Source organism: Montipora capricornis, chromosome 11, assembly GCF_036669925.1.
Source record: "Montipora capricornis isolate CH-2021 chromosome 11, ASM3666992v2, whole genome shotgun sequence".
Classification (NCBI taxonomy): domain Eukaryota; kingdom Metazoa; phylum Cnidaria; class Anthozoa; order Scleractinia; family Acroporidae; genus Montipora; species Montipora capricornis.
The window spans coordinates 15,838,546-15,847,196 of record NC_090893.1 but is presented as its reverse complement, the minus strand read 5'-3'; positions in this window follow the sequence as shown (position 1 = coordinate 15,847,196).

The window sequence follows — 8,651 nt, the reverse complement described above, 5'->3', positions numbered from 1 at the left end:
CGGAACGTTTGGATAAATTGTTGGAGTACCAAAAATATCGCTTTGTCTCAACAGGTTTTGTCCAAGATTGTAGCTTCATTTCATTTAAATTGCGAAAAAAGATAACAAATAGTTTTAGAACCATAAAACACATATTGTACGTTAAATAGGTGCGATTTCACTTCTAGCAGGCCGCACAAGGTGCGTAAATTTGACAAAACTGGTAGTGGTTTGTCCGGCGGCTGAGCTTATGAGACGCATGGGTCTCCCCTGACGTCACAGGTCCTCATGCATTAACGTATTGAAAGCTTTTTGCATTGTAGTTCGTAACCTTGACGATAGAGGTACATTTAATTTGTAGTAAGATTTGCAAAGATTTGGCAGCTTTGTCTCATTTGGAGAGGACGACAAACTGAATTTTAAGTTTTTGACGTTGATGTACAATAGTTGACTGAAAGAGGTTGGTAGATTTCTCTAATCTATTACTGTACACGAATATGAACAGGTAATTTAAACCAACGGCCATACCTTGACAAATTCGAAATCCGTCGCCGAAATAACCCTTCAGGCAGGTACAGTTGTATGAGCCGAAAGTATTGATACAAGTAGCTTTTTCGTGACATTCGTAAAAATCCGGCGATTGGCATTCATCAAAGTCTGTTGAAAAAAAAAAAAAAAAAAAAAAAAAAAAAAAGAAGAAGCAAGAATGCTTAAATTTGATATGAAATACAAATAGGTTAGATATGAGAAAAAAACTGCAATAGAGGGGTTTGGTAACGAAAGCGACAACGGCTATTAAAACTCATTTGCACTAACGACTGCACTTCGCAATTGTTGAGTGAGTGAGTGAGTGAGTGAGTGAGTAAACAGTAAACAGTAAACAGTAAATCTTTATTGCGCCTTACTCTCCAAAGGGAGGTATCGGTCTCGTTACAATAAAGGTGATGATATCTACTTGAATAACTAATTAACTAAAAAGATCATACAATTACTTGTAATACAATTGGTATAAAATTATTATTTTAATTATTTTGCATTTAGGAAGTCTTTTCTCTTCTGAAACATTAAATATGTGTATTTACCTATTATCTTTGAAGTGCTTTCGTTTTCTAGGGTAAGTAAATACCTAATTTTATCCTCATCATTAAGGCTTTTGAAAACAACATCGTGTGTTGAAAGGAGAGAATGGAGCTCATTTCTAATGTTATCGTACCCTGGGCAATACATCAAGAAGTGCCGCTCATCTTCTATATAGCCTCTATTGCAGACTAAACACGTTCTTCCATCTACTGGGATTGGTGCACCTCTATTTTCGTATTTCCCAGTCTGTATTCGCAAGCTATGAACCCCCAGACGCAATTTTGTCATACTTATTCTATGTGCTGGGTTTCTGATAGTTTTGAGATAGTCTTCCAATTGGTAGTCGAATTTGACTTCTTTGTGTGTAAATTTCTCTCTAGAGCCTTCGGAAGTGTTGTTGCGAGCCTTCAGCCAATTTCGAATGTAGTCCTTTTTAAGCTGATTCTTTATGGAGGAACGAGCATTCTTAATGTGTAGTTGGCTTGATGTATTGCCTATAGAGTGCATTCGTATAGTTTCGTCATTATTTAATACATCAAAAAATTGGCTGTGACTTTTTGCGTGATGAAAGGCTTCCTTTAATAGAGGATTGACTGTTTTATGCTGTAATCTAAGCGAGTAACTAAATATTGAAGCTTTTATGTCTATACTTAAAGGGTACCGTCCAAGTTCTGCCCTACAGGCAATGTTCTCTGTGTACCATGGGGTATTTAGTGTTTGTTTACAGAACTTGATATGGACTTGTTCGATAGTGCTTTTGTCAAAATGGGTCTTATATGATAATAGCTCCGGTCCCCATATTTCGCATCCATATAGTAGTATAGGTTTGACAAGGGCATCAAAAAGCTTATTCTTAATTGTAATTGTGGTCGTATCCGAATTGGAGAACAATCGTTTCACTGTCGCAAGAACTTTATAAGCTTTTTTGCTAAGGATGTCTCTTGCGTAGGTATAGCGACCAGATGAGGTCATTTCTATTCCCAAATATGTTTGTTTGTCGACGATAGGTAATGCTTCTGAACCATATTGGAAAATTTCCTTGTTTTTGGTTTGACCGTTCCCACTAAAGATGATGATATTTGATTTGTTGGTATTCACCTTCAGCTTCCATTCCTCTGCGTGCTTTTTAATGAGTGAGTGAGTGAGTGAGTGAGTGAGTGAGTGAGTGGGTGAGTGAGTGAGAGAGTAAGTGAGTGAGTGAGTGAGTGAGTGAGTGAGTGTTTAAGGATGGTAGTACACTGAAAATAGTACAGAACCGGTACAAACCTCATACTGAATTAGTACAATATAAGGGCATTAGGACATAAATGAGGTAAAGATTTATGAACTTTTTTCACTTAATTATTCCATCTTGGTCACGATGAAGAAGCATACTTGATCTGTAGAAAAGGTATTTAATAGACCGTATTCATAAATGGCGGTCACATTTATAATTCTTTTGTCCACGTGCAAATTAGCCTACCAAGCCTCATTTTAGAGCAAAAATTCTTTTCAATTCACTGTATGGTATCGAGGCTTGGCAGGCTAATTTGCACTTCGACAAAAGAATTATAAATTGGCCGCCATTAATGAAATAGTCTATTGAAGATATAGAAAGACAGAATGAAAGTTGAGTGCTCACGCTGTTGTAAAAAGCACATCCTTAGTTTATTTTTCGTTAATTGTCAGGAGTTATTAATGTCAAGCAAAATAACTCCATCTCGTTTTCTGGTTGAGTAACCTGTAACCGGTTTGATAAGAGAGCTTATAGGGTAATCTTGAGCTATCTTTGTAAATTTGAACGCGATATACCAGATAATCTCTGAGGAATGACGCTTTGAAAATTCGAAATTACATTAGCGCCTTTTCCACCCAAGAATTTTCCATCCTTTTACGACTAATAACTGGCCCGTTATCGGATCTAAAGAGCTTAAAATTGGAGATTTAAATAAATTTTTTAACCTTTCGAAGTCAATTTGTAAAAAGCGTGATACCTTCTGCATATTAACAATGACATCAGTAAAGATTTCCATATACAGCGATGCAAGAATATTAGATGCTCGCGCTGTCATCTAATCCATAACTTTGGCGAGTACACGGTATTGTTTTGCAGAGAACAGCAAAGAAATGTACTAACATGCCTGCAACATGTGCAGCAGAATTTTTTCACATTAAACTTTCTTCGTTATATATCTTGCGTACAAAGCGGTAAAATACACACAATGCGGTACAATACTCAAACAAATCGTATTGGTAACTACACGGTTCGATTTCTTTTCGATCTCCTTGTACAGCTGGACACAATTTGAATTCGTTATTTAAGTCGTTATGTTCTAATTTGCCTCCTTGCCCGTATTAATTTAAAAATTATTGATTAATATGGAAAACGCCATTCTTAGACACATTCATTAAGAGCACTTAAATATACTCTAATTTACAAGAGAGGAACTCATAATTTCTGTGAGGAAAATAGAGATGATAACGACGATGATGATGATGGGCTCCCCTAGAGAGTCCCAAAAGGTCCACATTTAGGTTAACATTTAACATTTACTCCAAGTTCTTATCGGCATTGGTTTTCCTTTCCATTTCTTTAATAAACAAATGATGCGGAGACCTTTTAGCCACTGTCTGAGAGCAGCAATGGCAATTTTGACACTCAACAGAAAAGTCTTATGCAATTGTTCTTAGTAAAAGATTTTGCCATTTTAATGTACCTTGCAGTGTAACTGATTCGTTGTCGACAAGGAACTTCCCTAACATCCCTTCGCCAAGGATATCATTGGTAACGTAGAGCACTTGGTTCGCTTAACTATTGGCTTGCAAGTGCATCTCCACTAACATGACCACATTCACGCTACCATTGCTAGTAACGAAAAAAAAAACAATAATAATAATAGTAATAATAATAATAATAATAACAACAACAACAACAACAATGATAATAATAATAATAATAATAATAATAATAATAATAATAATAATAATAATAATCAGGATTCAGTTCAACCAAAAAAAGATGAAGATACGGTCAAAGAGCTAAGCGACGCTGACAGGGACACTTTTACAATCCATGGGGCCAGAAGAGGCTACTTGTCCTGCCATTCATAGAACAACTGCTTTAACAGCATACCACACAGGCATTTCAACCGCAAAAAAACAAAAACAAAAAAAAAACATTTGTCCCTCTTTTATGCAAAATCTCACGGAAAGGTTATCGCTACTTTCAAAACAGGCCTTAAATATTAACAAAGAGAAAGAGTGTTTATCAAGGAAACCAACACTTTCAGACATGACCAGAAATACAGATAATTAGATGCACGCCATTTCAATTGGTGGTTTTCATCTGACGTCACGGCGGCCATGTTGGTGTGGAGAACAATGCAGTAAAATGTCTTTTGGGAATTTGACTCTATTATTAAGCAAAACTTGTGGGGCCCCTCTCTATTGTTTTGTACACCAGCATGGCGGTCTCATCACTTGGATGAAAACCAAGGATAAGCGTCACGAAGTATCCCCTTGCTTTTCTCACAAATTTCGACAACACTTCCTTCTGGGAATTTCAAAAAATTAACGTCAACTCCAGTACTCAAGTAAAGATAATTATCATTCCTTTCCTTTCATTGGCCGAGAGCATACCACGTGACCTGCAAATAACTGCTCACAAATATGTGTTTTGCTGCAAATAATGTACTGCTCATGCGTAATTGAAACCACGCTCTTGGGTGAAAATGGCAGTTCGCTTTCCTCAGCTTTCAGAAAGTGATTTAATTGTTGGGAATTGTGAGGAAACAAATCAACTCAGTCATCGCATGATAAAACAATTATTGCACTCGCTTATCGCAAAATATCGTGATTTCTCAGTGTCTCGCAGATCAATTATGTGCCGAAGCCGCTGACAAATTACGATATAAATACTCAACCTCGCCCAATAATTGTCAATTATTAAACATTGGTGTCACCAGCTCGATTTTGATTAGCTATAAGCACGCAGCTAATTCTTGCTTGCTCCGTTTCTCTTACGTCATACCTACAGACAATAGATTTTATTATACACCAGACTCACTATGAAAAATCTGATTGGTCGAGAGCATTCAATCAATTCACAATAGCTTGTGAACTTGACATGATAAATGTAATATCTGCTGCAGATATTAAGCAATTATTGGATTCGGTTTTCGCATGATAGCGAGAATTATCAAGGCCGAGGTTTGTGTTATCTGCCGAAGCCGAAGGCTGAGGCGGATAACACAAACCGAGGCCTTGATAATTTCGCTATCATGCGAAAACCGAATCCAATAATTGTTTTATTATACAATTATAAATGTAGAAGCGTTGAGACATTTCACAGAACAACAACAAAGTAAGCCACGCAATGACACGTTTCAGTGTAAACATTTTTATTAATGACAGCCGTGAATTACTTGTAAAGCGGAATTCAAAAGGTTTACAGAAAGGATTTAAGCCTAAAACATCTGAAAACGTTTCAGGAAAAACTGAATCAAACTGAAACTTTTGAACAAAATTCTAAAGTTAAGTTGTACGGTCTTATGAAAAATGTTCCCGATATCGAGATGTAAACAAAACTTCATTGTCTGCAAAAACGCGTCATACCCACATGCATAAATGCCAGTGTCTGTAGATGTGACGCGATGATGACACAGCGCCACCTAGAATTAGCGGGGTGCTTTTAGCCAATCAAAATTGAGATAGCATCAGCATTGTATAATAATGTATGTTAAATATACTTTTACAAATTAGCTTTTACGCTTAAACATTTGCAGTTAATGTGAGAACATTTAGCACGAAATTTGAAGGGTAAAAATTGTGAGCCTAAGGAGACTGGCGCTGTCACGCAACGTATCAACAAATCGCAGTTTGTACAGGGGACCACTTAGCTGGAATCGGACTTTGACGTTATGATATATCTGTCTGTAAAACCTTCGTTGCCGATCAGACCGGGGTTGAAAGTCAGGTAGTGAAATCATTTATTTTATTTTAGGTATATATATTTACGTGACGGCGTCGAACGCACTCTCATAATCTTTGATTACTACTAGTTATGTGTAGTGTTTTTGCGTTTATCTTGAGCTATTACTCTTTTAGATGAAGTTCATTGACAAATAGATAACTTTGTCACACGCAGTCTACTTCTCATTATTTTGTTTGCTTTCTTCAATATACGCGGTGCATTTTCTGTTATTTGAGGCAATACGATGTGCTGTCGGATGCTTTCACGCTTGTGAGCACTGAAAATCCTTTGATTCTGATGATATACCCACAATGACTTACGAAAATCTTATGTCCCAATCCCCCTTGAATGCTCTCCGATTTTCCCGCCGAAAAGAAAGAAAATGGTGTCCATTCTTTAACAACTGGGCCTTGGAAGACGTTTGGGTCGGGTTTATCGACGAAAAAGTAGATCCAGAAATGACCTTATCGATGCCAGAGAGCTCTTTAATTCACCTGGGGGTGGAAACTGTGGGGGATGAATTCAAAACGAAGATCTCTGCAAAAAAATTGTGGACGGAGAGAGGAGCCGCTCGACTTCGAATTCCGCGACTTCTTCATTCCTGCGAATACTTAAGGAAAGAAGGAAATAGGCCATTTCCGAGTTCATGTCTGTCTCCTCTTCAAAACGAGTCTCAGTGCGAAGCTTTTCTTATGAAAATTAGTTTTCATTCATATGTAAAGTAGAACTAATTACCATCACAAAAACTTCGCACTTAAGGTCGCCTTGAAGAGGAGGCAGACATGATCTCGGAAATGGCCTATTGTTTCAGTCGTACAATAGCCGCCGAGAAAAAGGCAGTGGGACCTCAAAGACAAGTAAAAGGAAAAAAACAACCCAAACGCATATGGACCGGTCAGACGGCTATATCCATTAATTGCTCCTATAATTCTAAAGTACCCCCCGCACAAGTTTATGATTGGTGTCTTAATGTCAACGGTGATTAGGTCCCTGCACATCGTACACGCGTCTATGAAGGCGCCCCTTCTTCCTTGCGTTAGGCTGATTTAGCAACAGAACGGGAACGTCAGTGGCGACGACGCGCGCAGAAAAAACACCAATGAGAATTCAGAATAGAATAGACTCCACTCTTTTCTTCTCTATTCTAAATTCTCATTGGTAGTTTTGCTGCGCGCGACGTCGCCACTGACGTCCCCGTTCTGTTGCTAAATCAGCCTATTCATTCCATCACTGTTTACTCGATATAAACTATCTCTCACACACATTCTATCCCCTAAAATTTCTTTCTCAACTAGGAGTTGCTCGATCAAAGATTTTCCACAATGTGCACATCTAGTTCCGAGTCTTCTATCTCTGTGAAGATTTGCTTAGTCCAGTTTGACTCATCCTACGGTAGATTGTACTCTCAGAGACGGATAGCATGGCAGAAACTTCCCGTATGGTGAAACCTTCTCCTAAAAGATTTTCAAGCACAGTCTTAGGAATATAGAATGACGGTACCTCTGCTCCGAAGGTTGCACTCTCAACGTCGCAGTGCCATGATATCACTGCGAGAAGTTACTCCAAGGCTTTGCAGCCCTTGTACCGACAACTTGCAAACAAGATCGGGTGTTATTTTTTCCTGTCGAAATTTCTCTTCCAGATTTCCAAGTTTCAATTTTTGTAAAGCGGACAACATACGATCAGCCCAGTTGTTCAAGGATGGACCCCATAAACATGGACGGGGAAATATTAACGGTAAGTTGAAATCTCAGTTCGATCTTCTAAATATTTATTGAATTAATTGTATTACCAACAGTGTTTACACAAGACGCGCTATGATTGGTTGGGAGTTGACATCAAACCTTTGCTCGTCACACGTGATTGGACATGGGAGGTTTCGAAAATGTTGTGGGGTTGATTGCAGGCGGTTCCTCTCCCCCTCCCCCTTCGCTTGCCTTTCTCGTAGCCATGATCACTCGAAAGTCAACCGCGGTGGAAAAAAGCTTCTAAAATACATCAAACCGCCTGCTACGCGGGCTCAATGTAACATACCTTGCAACGGGCAAAAGCGTTGGAGACAAGTTGCAGACTCATAGACCGAATGCATAAATGGCGGCCAAAAAAAATATTATTTTGTTTATGTGCTAATTTGACTCACTAGCCTCGCTCTCAAGCAACATTTCTTTTGTATTTTATCCATGCAAACGATGCTAGTAAGGCCAATTAGCACATAAACAAAGGAGTATTTTTTTGGCCGCCATTTATGCATTCGGTCTATCAGGGGAAGTATAATTGAGTTCTACTTTCCGTAACGCTTCACGCAACGTTGCAAAAGATTTTTAAATCATTGCGTAATTTAACCTCTGTCCTGCAACGTGTGTCGCAACGGTTTGCGGCAGCAGCCAATGAAAATGTTTCTTTAACCTCACGTGATCATCGAAGACGAGACAAATTGGGAGAAACGTTGCCTGGTGTAACACCCATCAAGCAACTTGTTTCGCAGTGTGAGAATATCTGTCGAAACAAAATTGCTAGACAAGTTGAAAGAAAAATTGCCGAGTGCAACAGCGCTTAAGACTGGTAATACGCTTTAGTATAAATACACAGGTGATTATACAAAATCGCGCGCTCTCATTGGCTCGCTATCTCGGATTATCAG